Source organism: Zonotrichia albicollis, chromosome 20 (assembly GCF_047830755.1).
Source record: "Zonotrichia albicollis isolate bZonAlb1 chromosome 20, bZonAlb1.hap1, whole genome shotgun sequence".
Taxonomy (NCBI): domain Eukaryota; kingdom Metazoa; phylum Chordata; class Aves; order Passeriformes; family Passerellidae; genus Zonotrichia; species Zonotrichia albicollis.
Genome location: NC_133838.1, coordinates 6,147,975 through 6,163,048, shown reverse-complemented (window position 1 = coordinate 6,163,048; position 15,074 = coordinate 6,147,975).

Below are 15,074 nucleotides of genomic sequence, written 5' to 3'. Positions count from 1 at the left end.
AATATCCCCCCCAGGAGCCCCTATACCTGGGAATGTGTTCTTGGACTTTTCTTTGCATTTCTAGGACCTTTTCCTAATGCCACAAATCCCTCTGGGAGCACAGCTGGGATCTGTTGGGATCAGAGTCAGAGGCACCATGAAGGAAAATCCTCACTGAGGTTCCATTCATGGGCTCCAGAGGCCTGGGAATGTGCAGGGTTTTAGGGAAGGGCTCTTGTTTTCCTGCCAGAGGCTGCTGATAAACACTGGCAGCTCGTTCATGCCCAGGGCTGAGCCAGCAAACAGCTGGCACCTCTGGATATGGGGCAGGAAAGTTTCGGGATTTGAGGGAAATGGCTTGGGGGGAAGCTGGAGTGACTGGGAAGGGCAGGAATTCCATCCCTGACAGGGATGGGACACGAGGAGAAGCCACTCAGGGGCTTGTGGTGGCCAGGAAGGTTTAGCTGGTACAGAGCACAAATAAAATCCAAATATTCCTGGCTCAGCCTGTTTGTCCTGTTTGGATCCAAGGTGTTGAGGGGGGAATTTTGCTGTGAGCCCAGGGGGTGAAAGCAGAAGGAAAAAACAAAACCCCAAAACCTGCAGTGAGTTCAGAACCCTCTGCCTCATTCCTGGCTGTGCTTAACCACAAACAAACTCCTGTAAATCCATTTTCACCCAGCTCACTCCCAACCTCTGTGTCCTTGCTGGCTTCTGGGAATGCCAGGTGAATTCCCAGCCCAAGCTGCAGAACCAAGAAAAGCTGTGAGAATTCGTGGAGAGGCCAAGAGCTGATCTCCAACCCAAACCTCGCTGCTCCAAGCCTGGCCCTGCAGCCAAGGTTCTCACCTCACCTCCGTGAAAAGCAGAATTTAGGGCTGCAAATGAGGGGTTTTGGTGAAATGTCTGAGCAGGCTGGAAATTAAACCCCGTGCTGCCCTCTCCAGTGCATTTATCCCGTGGAGTGCTGCATTCCCATGGGATGCCACAGGACATGGGGGTGACAGAGGAAATGTGAGAAAACCCCAAAAATCAGCAGAATTCCTGGCCTCAGCCTCATCCCCCATTCCTGAGACCTCAAATGCAGCTGGTTGGGAACCCAAAAATCCTGTGGCTGCCAGGCCTGGATGTGGAACTGACGGTGGGGAAGAGGGAGAGCAGGGAAGGAGCAGGGGAAAGGTGTTTTAAGGTGGTTTTATGTCTCATTATTATTTTCTTAGCAATAAATCCAATTAAAATCCCTAATTCCAGCCTGGTTTCCCCATGATGGAGGGATCTCTCATGATCCTTGCCTCGACCCACAACATTTTGTTCCATTTTCTCTCCCTGTCCAGCTCTGAGAGAGGCTTTGGTGGAGGTTTGATGTCCCCAGGGTCACACAACCAAGGGAAGAGCTGGCACAGGATCTGATTCACTCCATCCTCAAAAAGAGTGGATTTGCTCTGGTTCTGTGCCAGAAAAACCTCAAACTCCTTAGGAATTAGGAGGAAAAGTCATTGATATTCCAGGCTTTTCTTCCACAGAATAATTCCGTATTTCCAGTGCTGGCCTGCAGCTGTGGGGGTAATGGAGGGACCTGCTCTGAGGTGACAAAATTGGATTTTCCAATGAAGAAATTAAAGACCAGAACCCCTTTTTGGAATGGAAAGGAACAACTTGAATTCTCTCCAAAAATAAATTAGCTTGGTACAAAATTTAGGAAATAAATAGAGCCTGATTGCCCATGGAAAGAAAAATGAAATCAGATTTGTTTCCACTCAGGGGTTGTGGTTGCAGGGAAAATTCTTAAAGGGAAAACCCCAAATAAAGCCATAAAGAATGATTTTACCACTCCAAATCCTTAATTTTTTGTGGATTTCTGGTTGTTTTTCCCTGTCTTCCTCCAGCAGAAAATTAAAGCAAGTGAGATTTTGTTATGAAGAGATTTTTTGAGGTTCTAAATGGCCAAACCCAGCTTCATTAGAGGTGGAATTAATCACAGTTAATTACACCTGCAGAGAAGGGGTTCACCTGTCCTTGTTAGCCCTTGAGAGATCCTGCAGGGAGGCCTGGCCATCACCTCTGCTCTGGGGAAGGGCACAAAATGTTGGGAATATTGCCCAGAGGGACAGAGCTCACTCTTCCCCAGGGATGGGGTGGGTGCTGCAGGTCAGATCTCGGTGGAAAAAGTTCCAATTTATTTAAAACCTCAAATTTCCACATTTTCTTCAGTCATTGTCATTTCCATTTCAATCTTGCCTTTTTATCAGTGCTGTGTTGAACTGCAGCCCCAGAAAGGACCTGAGGCACCATGAAAGGCTTTGGGGAGAATTCTTAAATAGGAGAAATCCTAAATAGGATTCTCTATCCTGGGAGCATTGACTCCAGGGTGTTCCACATTGGTGGATATTCAGGATCTCCTTTCCCCAATCAAACATTGCCTTTTCTCCTTTGCCCACCTCTTCTTGTTGAGCAGCCTGGAAAAGCTCTGGGATTTGTGACAGCCAGGCTGGCAATGGGATCGGTGCCTTTGGAACGTGCAGGGCTGGGATCTCCCCATCAGAATTTTCCCATTTGTAGGCAACTCCTTGTCTGGGGAGCTGAGCAAAGGAGGTGCCATGATCTAGGCTCCTATGGATCACAGGAAGTTCTTTTTGGGAAGAAGGGTGGGGAATTCTGTCACCTTTATGTTCTTGGCTGCAGGAATGGGGTTGAGGAAAATCCCTGAATCCAAGTGTGTGGTTCCGTTCTGGAGTGTCACAGCTGCTGTGGGGAGAACAGGCCTGTGAAACTCCACCTCTTCTTCAGAGTGACAGGAAAATCATTGGATCTGCTGGAATAAAAGCCAGGAAGAACGGGCAGGCAGGACACAAGTTCAGATCCTGCTGTGCCCTGGGGCTCAGGAATGTTCTGAGAGAGGAAAATCTCAGGGAACTCCTGTTCAGGCTGCCTTGGCAGCTCTTGGCCTTATCTTGGGTGCACAGCTCTGAGCACCCTTCAAATCCCCTTTTGTCTCCTCCAACTCCCCCAATTTTCATCACATTACCCACCTTGGCACTCCTGCATCCCATGGATGTGCTCAGACCCTGCATTTCCTGCTCCAGATCCCACTGGGATCACCTGGACCTTGGCAGGAACATCAGAACCATCCAAAGCATCCCCTCAGAAGTCCCAAACATGTCCCAAATTGCTGCTCCACCCCAGCCTCACTCCACTGGTGCCTCCTAAGGGACACTCACTGCTAAAATTGGGAATTATCTCCTCTCTGCATGCTCTCCATTCCCTGGCTCCTACAATTCTACATTAACTCCTTCCATTACTCCACAATGTTCATTGAAGCAAACAGGAAACTCTGATTTTTATTCTGTAGGTACTGCTCAGGAATTTTAGGTTTGGAGAGGTCAGTGAAGATTCCCCTGGTTAGTGCTGCTGGTGCTGCCTCTTTCATTTGGGTGTCTTGGTTTGAACAGCCAGGTGTCTGCTGAGGAAGGCAGGAGCCTCCCCTGAAATGCAAAATGAAAACACCCTCCTTCTGAATTGCTATAAATTTGAAATTAAGGGGCTCTCAGGCAAAGTTCTTTATTAGGAAAATTAAAAATACAAATGCAATAGTGCAAACAAACCCTGCCAGAGTGGGAGCAGGCCCTGGCACGCTGTGGCTCAGGCTGTGGCACAGCCCCATCCCATGGGGGCTCAGCCCTCCTGCAGTGCCAGCTGTGGCTCTGCTGCAGCAGGGATCCTGCACAAGGGGGGAGTTTTCCTCTGCAGCTCCAGGGCTGCTGCAGATGGGCCTGGGCTCCCTCTGGCCATGCAGGGCAGCAGAAAGCTGCTCCTCTGGCAATGCAGGGGGCAAAGGCTGCTGTGCTGTGCCAGGCTCAGATTGGATCCAGGTAGGAATGCTTGGCTCCTGCCCTGGACGCAGCATCTGCCCATGGGATGCTGGAATTGGATCAGCCCTGCAGGGACACTCAGTGGCCATGGAGAGCAGAGATCTCCTGGAGGGAGGATTGGCTGTGGGAGAGATCAAGAAAACTGCCCCGAGAACAGCAGAGAACTGCCCCAGCTCTGATGGGTGGGCACAGAACACACACCCAGACACATCTTACAACTGAAGACACTTGGAAAGGCTTAATCCAAACAAGTCCCATTCTGTGAGCAGCACCCTTAATGGGATTTAGAGAACTTCAGGGAGGTGGAGATGGCACCCGGGGCTGGCTCTGCTCTGTGTTTTCCAGAGCAGAATCCCAGAGTGAGGTGCCAGAGGATGATGGAGCTCCAGCTGTGCCACACACACTTGGTGTTCATTCCCAGTTAAAGCAGGACATGGGGAAGGGGGGAAAGATGGGATACAGTGTTCAGATGTCTGAGACTGGAAGAGGAGAAGGAGGGAATTCAGATGTCTGGGATTGGAGATGTGGCATTTATGTTCCTAGTCCTGGATTTGATGGAGCACCAATAAAAGAACTGGGAGGACAACAATGGAAAATAATCAGAATTCGGTCCCTCAAAAGCAGATTTTAGAAAAATTGGAGCCCTAAATAATGGCTGTGAAAACAACAGGGCCCATCTGGGATCAGCAAGGCAGAACAGCTCCTGTTGCCCTTCCAGAATGTTTTGTTTGTGGAGAACATGGTGGTGATTGGAAATGTCAGACCAAGGCTCCTCCCTGGACTCCTGTAATGTGGATTTGTGATCCTCCCTTGGAAGTGTCTTTGGGCTTTCCAGGAGTGTCCTCTTTGGGGTTTTGATGCTCTCCAGGAATATCCTTTGGGGTTTCCAGGAGCATCCTCTGTGGGGTTTTGGGGCTTTCCAGGTGTCTCCTCTTTGGGGTTTGGAGCTCTACAGGAGTCTCTTCTTTGGAATTTTGGAGCTCTCCAGGCATTTGGGTTTTGGAGAGCAGCTTCTCCACGGGTGGCCTGGGAGTGAGGAGAGGTCAGCTCAGGGATTCCCGGGATTCCCACCCTGACCCTTTGGCTTGGCAGGGGTGGAGCTCTCCCAGCAGAGGCTCCTCAGTGTAAATCAGGAATTCCTCCAGGGAAAGTTGCCCCTGGCACCAAACCCTCCCTGCTGGAGCTGTGGAGCAGCTGTGGAGCTGAGCCAGATTGGGAAAACCTGGCTCCCAAAATTTGGCTCCAATCCCAGAGAGAGCACAGAGTCCTCTCCCTGCCCTGTCCATAATTCCTGCAGACACTCCCTTGTGGGGATGGGGTTTTCCCTCAGCAGGAATTCCCTGTGCCTGTGGGATGGATGGATTTGTGCCCAGGGACTGCACCACCAGAGCCAGCAGAGAATTGTCCCATGGGCTCAGCAGATCTCCAAGGTTCATCCCTGGAGACAAGAGAACCCAGGAATCCTGAGGCACTATCCCAAAAAAGAGGCAGGTGGACACAGAGCTGGCACTGGAATCACTTAGGGAGTTTATTTTTGATCTAAGAGGTCAAACCATTAGGGGGAAAAATTCCTATCTATTGCTGTTTTATTACAGCTGCTTTAGAGGAGCAAAACTTTTCCCTGTAAAAACTTAATTCTAGCATTTTAAAATTAGGTTTGCCAAATTTTTCATTCAGTGCATCCAGCAGGGAAAGGAGCAGCCCCAAAGGCTGGATTGGGATGCCAAGGTTGGGTTAACCCCAGATCACTCCTTGGGTTCAAAAGGCACCAGGAAAGGAGGAACTGCCAGAATTAAATGCTTCCAAGGATCCTGGGCTGTGTTTCAACCTCTGAGGAGAAAACCTGTAAATCAAAGTAGGATTTTGGACAGGCACCAGCATCAGAGGACACTCCCAGCTGATGGGGCTCCTCCAGAGCTGCTCCCAAAGCCGTGGAACATTGAAAATCCACGGGAACAGCCAATGGGTACATGAAGAAGGGATATTTCTATTCAAAAAACTCCCCACCAGCCCCACCTCTAGGCCCTCCCAACTGGATCCATATAAACAAATGAAGTCATCAGCAAATTTCATGGAATCTCCACTCCTTTCTCCTGCTGGGTTTATAAAAAACTCTGCTCAGATCATTTTTCTTGGAGTGCAGAAAGGAGAGGAAGAGGCAGCTCCGTGTTTTGTTCTGGTTCAGGCTGTGCTGCTGCAGAAGAATGGGTCAGTAATTGCCAAATGTTTCCGGCTATTTTTCTCCCTTTCCTTCACTGAAATCTTAGAAAAGGTCCAATCAACTCCATAGTCCCACAACTGCATAGAGAAGCTCTCAGAGAAATTCCTTTCAATAGTTTTGAAGAACTCCTGATCACAGTTTTAAAATTATTGTTATAAATTCCACTCCTGGGGATGAAACTGCCTCTGATCATTGAGGAGCTTCACCTAAGGTCCATTGCAGTGAAACTCCCTGTGATCACGGAGGTTTTTAAGCCAAGGTCCCTTTTAATGAGGAATTGTTTAAATCTGAGGTAGTTCCAGTCTAAGCTGAAATCTCCACTCTGCCTTACTCCAGCTGGAATTTATCTGAACAAGCCCCATCCCAAAATTCACCATCAAATTAGATTTTGTTCTGCATCCAGGTTTCTGCTTTAGGTTAAAGCACTAAAGTGACTCAAATAAAGGTACTCATGTGAGGGCTGAGTGCTCCATTCCCAAAAGCAGGAATCGAACCTACACTAGAGGAATCAAAACCCTCCATACCTCCTCTATATTACTTTCTAGTAGAGTCAGCTAAACAAGCTATCAGATCCCGAAAATGATGGTTCAACTCCTTCCCCTGCCAATGAACCCCCAGCCAAATCTAACCTTCATCACTAACCTACTCCTAGGAACAACCATTACTATCTCAAGTAACCACTGAATTATGGCCTGGACTGGCCTTGAAATCAACACACTCGCCATCCTCCCATTAATCTCAAAATCCCACTACTCACGAGCCATTGAAGCTGCCACTAAATACTTCGTGACCCAAGCAGCTGCTTTTGCCCTTGTCTTGTTCTCCAGCATAACCAACACATGACATACTGGACAATGGGACATTACCCACAATCTCCACACAGAACCCTTGATCTTGCTGTAAAAACTCCTATTGGAGTAACATTTCTCCACAAATTTTCACCCAAATTGAGTTTTTCAGGCATCAAAGCACCTTCAGAAATGAGTGTCAGAGTGGCCTTGGGGCTCTGGTGACCTGGGGCAGTGAGGGTGTCCCTGCTGTGGTGGCACCGGGAGCTTCCTTCCCACATCACCCATTCCATGATCCCGTGAGGGATGTGGGACCTGCCCTGCAGGGGGGCACCTCCAGCTGTCCCACTGAAATCCCCGCCGGATTTTGGGATGTGGATGTTTGGGATGAAGGATGAGGAGAACAAAGGAGGGCCCTGTGCAAACCCCAGAGCTGCACCCACTTCATTCAAAACGAAATCCAAATCCCACCCCAAGGCCTCATTAATGTGATGGGAGCAGGAATTGGAATCTCAGTCCCTTCTCAAGGGGCTGCAGGATAAATTCCATTTGTTTCTACTCGAGGTGGAATTAATCTCTGACCAGGAAATCAGCTTAAGGCCTCTTCCCCGCTTCAATCCCTGCAAGGCCTCTGTGGCTCACTCGAGTAATCATTGATTGGGTTCTGGAGAGCTCTGGCTAATTACAGCTGGGAATGACTCAAGTGTGAGGCCTTGGGCAGCACTGAAATTTGGAATTAAAAAAGAAAGAAAATCAGCCTGAAAGGATTCAAAGCTGTGGTGTCCTGAAAAACCAGGCTGTCAAAATCTGGTCAAGTGAAACATTTTCAGTTGTTGCTGCAGGGTTTTTTTTCCCATATATAACTCAGAGACATATTCCGAGGTCAAATGTTTTCTCAACCTGAGGAGGTGAAATATTTCATTTGGAAAATGGCAAAACAAAATGTTCCCGTTCTTGTATTTGTGGGTGGATGAATTTTCTTTTGAAAAACTCTGCAAAGTTTCAATGCTTTTGGAGAGAGCTCCAGCTTCTCCTCAGCTGAGTTTTGGGATTGAAATATTTTGGTTTAGACTTCAACATTTTGTGTGATCTATGCTAAAGGTGAGGCACCTGGACAGGGGCTCTGTCACCAATAATTGTGGAAATATTTGGAGAACATGGGTTTCTTATCCTCTCAGAAAAGATGGACTTTGTGTGGTTTGAGCTCACAAACACAGAATTCAAATAAGAATTTGGGATCAGTGTGAGTGGGGACATGTTGGGGAGGGTGAAACAGGAAAGCCTTATCAATATGATTGCCTGGCAAAAGATTTTGAGAATATGGAAACTATAAGCGAGACTGACATGAAAGCAAGCTTTGAGATCCCTCAGTTACTGAACAACTGGAAAACAATGGCATGGCCAGCTGAAGGTGATCCCCTTTGGATCAAACAACACCCTCTGCTTGCAGACAGGCCCAAGGCTCAGAGCAGACCCTGCCAGCTTGGCAGAAGGGGCCCAAAGAGGAGTTTTTAGGGTTTAAAATGTAACCCAGTGTGGTAATGTAATGATTCTTATAGGCTGTATGGAAATGCTGTAGGATTTGTATCTTGGACTAGATTGGTTAGTGAGAATGAGAATATTCAGCACAGAAGAAGATTTATTGTAACGGGAACTTCGCTCTCTTACCCTTTTTACTCTCTTATCCTTTTTTCACTCCCTTATGCTCTTACTCTCTCACCCTCTCATCCTCTCTCCCCCTCTCTTCTCTCAGCCCTGCTCTGAGCTGTGGCTGGCAGCTCCCAGCAGGGCCCTGCACCCAGGCCCTTTGCAATAACCCACAAGTTCCCAGCCCTGGCTGCAGAGATCTCTGCTCTCCGTCCGTCCCCACCATCCTCCCCCTCGGCACTCCTACAGGGACAGCCACAAGAGCTTGCAGCCCCATAATGTTGATGATTCCTTATAGGAGTGGGTGAAACTGCTGGGAAGGTTTCTCCCAGGCAGACCCAGAGGGCTGGGATCAGCTGGGATCAGCTGTGCTGTGGGGACACCCAGAGCCACTGCTGTGCTGGGGACTCTGCCAGCTCCTGGAGCGGGAGGTGGGGACAGCAGTGCCACACTCAGGGACATCCCCAAGGCCAGACACAGCCCAGGGTGACCCCGAGGTGCCACCTCCAGCACCCCCTGCACTGAGGCAGAACAGAGCAGGGCTGAGGCTGTGCTGAGAAAATCCCCCAGAAATGGGATTTACTATGGTGGGGAGCCCCTGCAGGCCAGGATGAGCAGGAGCTGGAGCCCTGCAGAGGCACAGCAGGGTCTCCAGCCTTGGAGAAGGATTTCACACTGAGCTTTTGAGGGGAAAGAAAAGATGATGTTTCTGCAAAGTGCACAGCTGGGTCCTCTTCCCATTTCCCGCGAGAAAGCAGTGCAGGGATCAAATGGCGAAGTCTCCTCCTTCTCCTGTGGAATTTTACCCAGCTGCTCATGTCAGCTCAGCAAAACTTCCCTGTCCACTCAGGACAGGGGGGATTTGGGGATTTATTATCCCATTTTCCCTCCTTCCCTACAACTCCACCAACCCAACAGCTCCAGGAGCTTTTAGCTTTTCTGAGCTCGGCTTACAGCTCCTGCTGCTTGAAGAGGCTTCACTCTGGTGCCCAGGAATTCCTGTTTTCCTACATTTCCTGGCTATTGCTGCTGGCTGTGGCTGGTTTGTTATAAAAACCTATCAGGAGTTTCTCTCCCTGCTGTGAATCTGTCTGGGAATGGGGGCAGGAGCAGGAGCAGAAGCAGCCTCCCTCCCCCAGGCTCCAGGAACGTGGAAACATTGGAGAGGTCGCTGAGTTACCCACACAGGGTGTCCTTCCAAGCCTTCTGCAGGAACTCTCACCTTTTTTGGTGTCTCCTAATAAATCTTTTGGGGTTTGCAGGCAGAGCAGCAGCCATGCTCCCTCTCCAGCTCAGTAACCCTCTGGTTTCTTGTTTTCCCTTTTGCAGAGCAGATCAGGGATGGAAAGGTGGGAATGGGAGGGAATTGCAGATGTGACAGTGAGAGAGGAGGCTGGGAACAGAGCTCAGGAAGGGATAAGGTTTTGCCTGGTGCTTAAATCCCAGAAATATCTTGTTTTCCCTCTGTGGGAAGAGCTAATGGAGCAAATGTCCTGTGGTTTGCAGAGGGCAGGGTCCAGCCCTGGGCTGCTCTTTGCCCTCAGATGAGGTGAGTTTGGCTCTGCATGTGAACCCTCCTGTGGAGTTTTGTCTCCTGGCCTGAGCTGATCCCTGTGCTGGAGCAGGACCAGCACACCCCAGCATTCCCAGTGCTCTGGAGCTCAGTGGATGCTCCCAGGGATGAGCTGGTGCTGCAGGAGCCTGGAGCTGGGTTCCAGCAGCGCTTTTTGGGGTTGTGGCTGCCCGTGGGATCATCCCCTGTGTCCCAGCCCCTCCCAGGCACAGCCTCCCAGCCCTCAAAGCCCCAAATCCTCTCCATTTTGGGGTGATCTGCTCTTGGTGTCTGGGTCACTGCAAAAGGGATCCCTCTCTGCCAGTGAGTTGATAATGAGCAAGGTGCTGCTCCAAGCTCCTCACCCAGGCAGGAATCGCCCCAGATATCTCAGAGTGGACACTCAGAGTGGGAATCAGCTCCAGGTGAAGGAACAGCATTTTGGAACAACCTGGGACAGTGCAAAGTGCCCCTGTCTATAGGAATGGGATGAGTTTCAAATCCCTTCCCACCCCAACAATCCCACAATCCTGCGTGGCAAGCTGAACCCAGCATTTAATTTTTTAAGGTTTATCGGTGTGGGAGGGATCTCTCCATGAATCCCCCATTCATAAAAATTAAACAGCAGCAGTGGTTAATTGATTTATCTTTGCTGGGTGAATATTGCAGGGAAGCTGTTGCCTCCCTTCAAACCAGAGGATGGTCCTGTCCTCGCAGAGCTGGGTGAGGAAAAGCCAAAGCAGCAGCTCCCTCCATCCAGCTGAATGACAACAATGGACTTTCACCTCTGTGAGCACTTAAATATCCTCCAGATTATGATTTTTTATCTCCGAGTGAGGCAGGAGCCGTGCAAGGTAATGGATAAATCCAGGAAGGTGGATCCATGGGGAGGTTGCGTGGACATCAAGCATAGCAAAGCTGCCATAAAATATAATGAAGGAATAAAGCAGGGAAGAGGCTGCCATAAATCCTAAAGCAGGGCCCAGCGTGAGGAGAAAAGGAATAAAAAATGGCCAAACACACATCAGCACAGACATAAAGCATAATGAGCTGCTGGCTGAAAGTCACATTAATGGAGAGGTTCTGTTGTCACTCCCAATAAGCAAAGTGATAATTTTGTCTTTGGAGTCCTCAGAGAGCTCCTGGCTGCTGTGGGAGGGGTTGGGGTTTCTCACTCAGCAATGAATGATTTCTGACACCTGCAAATCCTTCTGCTGGCTGTTAGGAGCAGCTCTAAACCCCTGCCAGGCTAGGAATGTTTGGTGTGGGGCTCAGGGGGGGTTGGACACAGCAGGACAGGCTGGGGACACAGGGCACCAACTCCAGGTCCTGGGAGGAGGGGATAAATGTCAGATTGAGCCCTTTTCTGACCCAGAGATAGGGTAATTGAGAGGTGTTTTAAAAACTTTTATTCCATTTTCATTCTCATGGGAAGGGTGGGAAAATACAGATGTTATAATTCATGCTATTACAATCAGAAGCCAATTATTTCCTAATTACAGTACAGTAAAAGCAATTCTTGGCCTATCAGCTTTTGCTATGCCATGCTGTGGATGCACAGGTAAAACTGGGAACATTGGCAAATCCAGTCTGTGCACAGTCCCCTCCCCATGGGAATCACTCGCGTTTAACAAAGCCAAGTCTGGTGCTGCCCCTGAGATGGAGAAACTCCTGGGATGGATTCAGGTGCAGCAGCACCGGGAGAAGGATTTGGGGGTGGTGATGGGTGAAACTGGACACGACCCAACCCAGGAACGCCCCAGCCCAGGGGGCAGCAGGAAAAGAGGGATTGTGCCTCTGTGGCCCTCTCAGGTGGGACCCCACCTGCAGAGCTGCCCCAGCCCTGGAGCCCCCAAAATCAAGGATGTGGAGCTGTTGGACAGAGTTCAGAGGAATCCAGGGAGCTGCTGCAGGGCTGGAGCCCCTCTGGAGCCAGGCTGGGAGAGCTGGGGGTGCTGCCCTGGAGAGGAGAAGGCTCCAGGGAGAGTTCAGAGCCCTTGCAGGGCCTGAAGGGGCTCCAGGAGAGCTGCAGAGGGACTGGGGACAAGGATGGAGGGACAGGAGCCAGGGAATGGCTCCCAGTGCCAGAGGAATGGCAGGGCTGGATGGGATCTTGGCAATTGGGAATTGTTCCCTGGCAGGGTGGGCAGGGGCTGGGCTGGAATTGCCAGAGCAGCTGTGGCTGCCCCTGGAGCCCTGGCAGTGCCCAAGGCCAGGCTGGACATTGGGGCTGGCAGCACCTGGCACAGTGGCAGGTGGCCCTGCCATGGCAGGGGTGGCACTGGAGGGGATGGGATGGGATTTAAGGTTCCTTCCCACCCAAACCATTCCATGATCCTATAATTTTGTGACTTTTGGAGAAAGCCCCACCTGCCCCCCTGTCCCCCCAGCACTTCCAGCTGGGATCTGGCAGATCCTGTAATTCCATCACTGCACAGCTCCTCACCTCCATCCCACCGTTTGGACCAAACTCCCTGCGCAAATCCATTTGGGATTTTAAAACATCCATTTCATTTAATTAGGGCACTCCAGAAGCAGAACCCAATTCCCAGTCACTCACCTGTTGCGGTGTGTTGCAATGTCCTGTTTTAAACTTCCGGGTCCCTTCCCAGGTGTGCCTATCCCTTCTCCCTTCCCCCTCGCCCCTTGCTGAGTGTGCCCTGTCAATCAGGCTAACATACCAGCAAGGCGTGGTGAGATTCGTCGATTTCAAAGGATGCTCCTCAGGCCTGGGGGACATTGGCCCGTATAGGTGTCCCTAGTCCCTTGAGACCCTGCCCCTTTCACCTGGTTGGTGGCTCACCTGTCCCCTCCCCTTCCCCTGTCCCTGAGCTTAAAAGGTTAATGAGACCATGCGGCCGGTATTCTGTTGGAGCAGTTGCCCCGGTGCAGACCTCTGTAACCATGGAATAAACATCTGGACATTCAACCCTCCAGCAGAATCCTCTCCTTTCTCTCTTCACCATTGCCAGAAGCTCTCTCTCCTGAGGTAAACGGAGTTCCTGACAAGCCTGGACTTGCACCAGTGCCCCGCTGCAATCTCCAGCAGCCAAGGTATCTCTGGGGTAAAGCACCACAGAAGCCGCCTTTGGCTCAGCAGCGAGGGTCACACTGACCCAGGCACCATCTAACTGGTTATATTGAGATCCATATTCCAATACACTCACCCAGACTCTCCCTTTTCTCTGGCAGCAGCAGAGCCTGAACCCGCCTCAAATTCGAGCAGAAATTTGTGGTGGCAGCCCCAGTGCAAGCTCTGGCAGGGATTTATTGCATTTATTGCTGGCAACAAATGCAACATCCCCCTCGTTAGGACTCTTACATTGTTTGGCTTCTTGTGGAGGGTGAATCCACCAAGCAAAACCTTGGGAGAAGCCAATCAGGAATGGTATGAATAACAAATATATTATAAATATACATATTGATATAAATAAAATTATAATAGAAATAATTATATATAGAATAAAATTATATAATAGGTATGTTGAAATTATTTATAATAATAAATATTTATATAATAATTATCTATAATATATAATATATATTTATGTATAATATAAATATATATAACAAATATCAAATATACAATATATATGATATATTTCATATATCATATATTAAATATATATTATACATAATATAGATTTTTATTTGTTATATATATTTATATTATACATAAATATTTATAATGTATAAATATTTATAATATATAAATATATATATAAAATATATAGTATTATAATATATATATTGTAAATATAGTTATTGGCTTTCACCAATACTTACATTTTAATTTATGTATTAACTTTTGTTTTGCAAGTTATTATTGATCACAAAAATCCTGATATAGTACAATTTGTAATTCCTGTTTTTGATATAATCTGTCAGTTTATGTATGCACAGTATAGCTTTTTATAAATAGTCGTGTAATACAGTGTAATATATACTATTATATGGTGTAATAGTATTATACAGTGTAAATATAGTGTAATATATACTATTATATGGTGTATTATGATTATATAGTGTAAATATCGTGTCATTTATATTATTACATGGTGTAATGCAATTATTTAGTGTAAATATAGTGTAATATATACTATTATATGGTGTTATACTACTATATAGTGTAAATACAATGTAATAAATACTTAAACTGTACATATTTACATACTTAAACTTACATATTTAAACTGTAGCATATTAGAGACTGTGAAATGTTGAAATGCTTTTTCATATAACTAACTCAGGAAATGGTGTAAGAGAATTAGGTGATTTCCCACGTTTGGGGACTATCTTATCTGAAAGACAAGATAACGGAAACAAAAACCAACTCACTGAAAAAGAAGAATTTATTGACCTTCGTTATCAGGGAGTGAAAATACAACAGGGTGGAACCACAAGAAGAAATAAGATATATTAGTTTAATCTACAGGATGGCATGAAGACAAGTCAAAGTTTAAAACCAAACAAAAAAACCTCAGAAACTAAACTAAAACTAATCTAAACTCAAAGGAATGTTTGAATATGTATAAACTTTATGAATATGCATGTCGCCCTGAAATGTAACAGCATATAAAGAACATGGATTAAGTTAAGGTGTGCTTCTAGCAAAGAGCCAAGCACCCCAGCGCTAGATTTTGTCCCTTTTACCCTTTAATAAACTTTTATTTATAAAATTTTCAACAGTGAGCTGTGTTTCTCACAGGAAGGACAGAGGAAATGTTTCCCAGGGCTGAGCAGGACTGGGGCTGAAAGCTGGACAGGAGATTTGGGCAGGAGCTGAGCCCAGCTCGGCTCTGGGGCAAACTCAGGAATTTCCTGTGCTCTCTTTGCCCACCTGTGATGGCAGCACAGACCCAAAGCTTTGTGTCCCAACCCCACCTCTCGTCCCTTCCACAGAGCAATGGCTGCCCCAAACCACTTCTGAAATGGGCAGAAAGGGTTCGGCAGGGAAATTTCCTGAGTGCCTGCCAAACCCTGAAATTTCCCCCCAAATCCACCCCCCAAAAATTCCC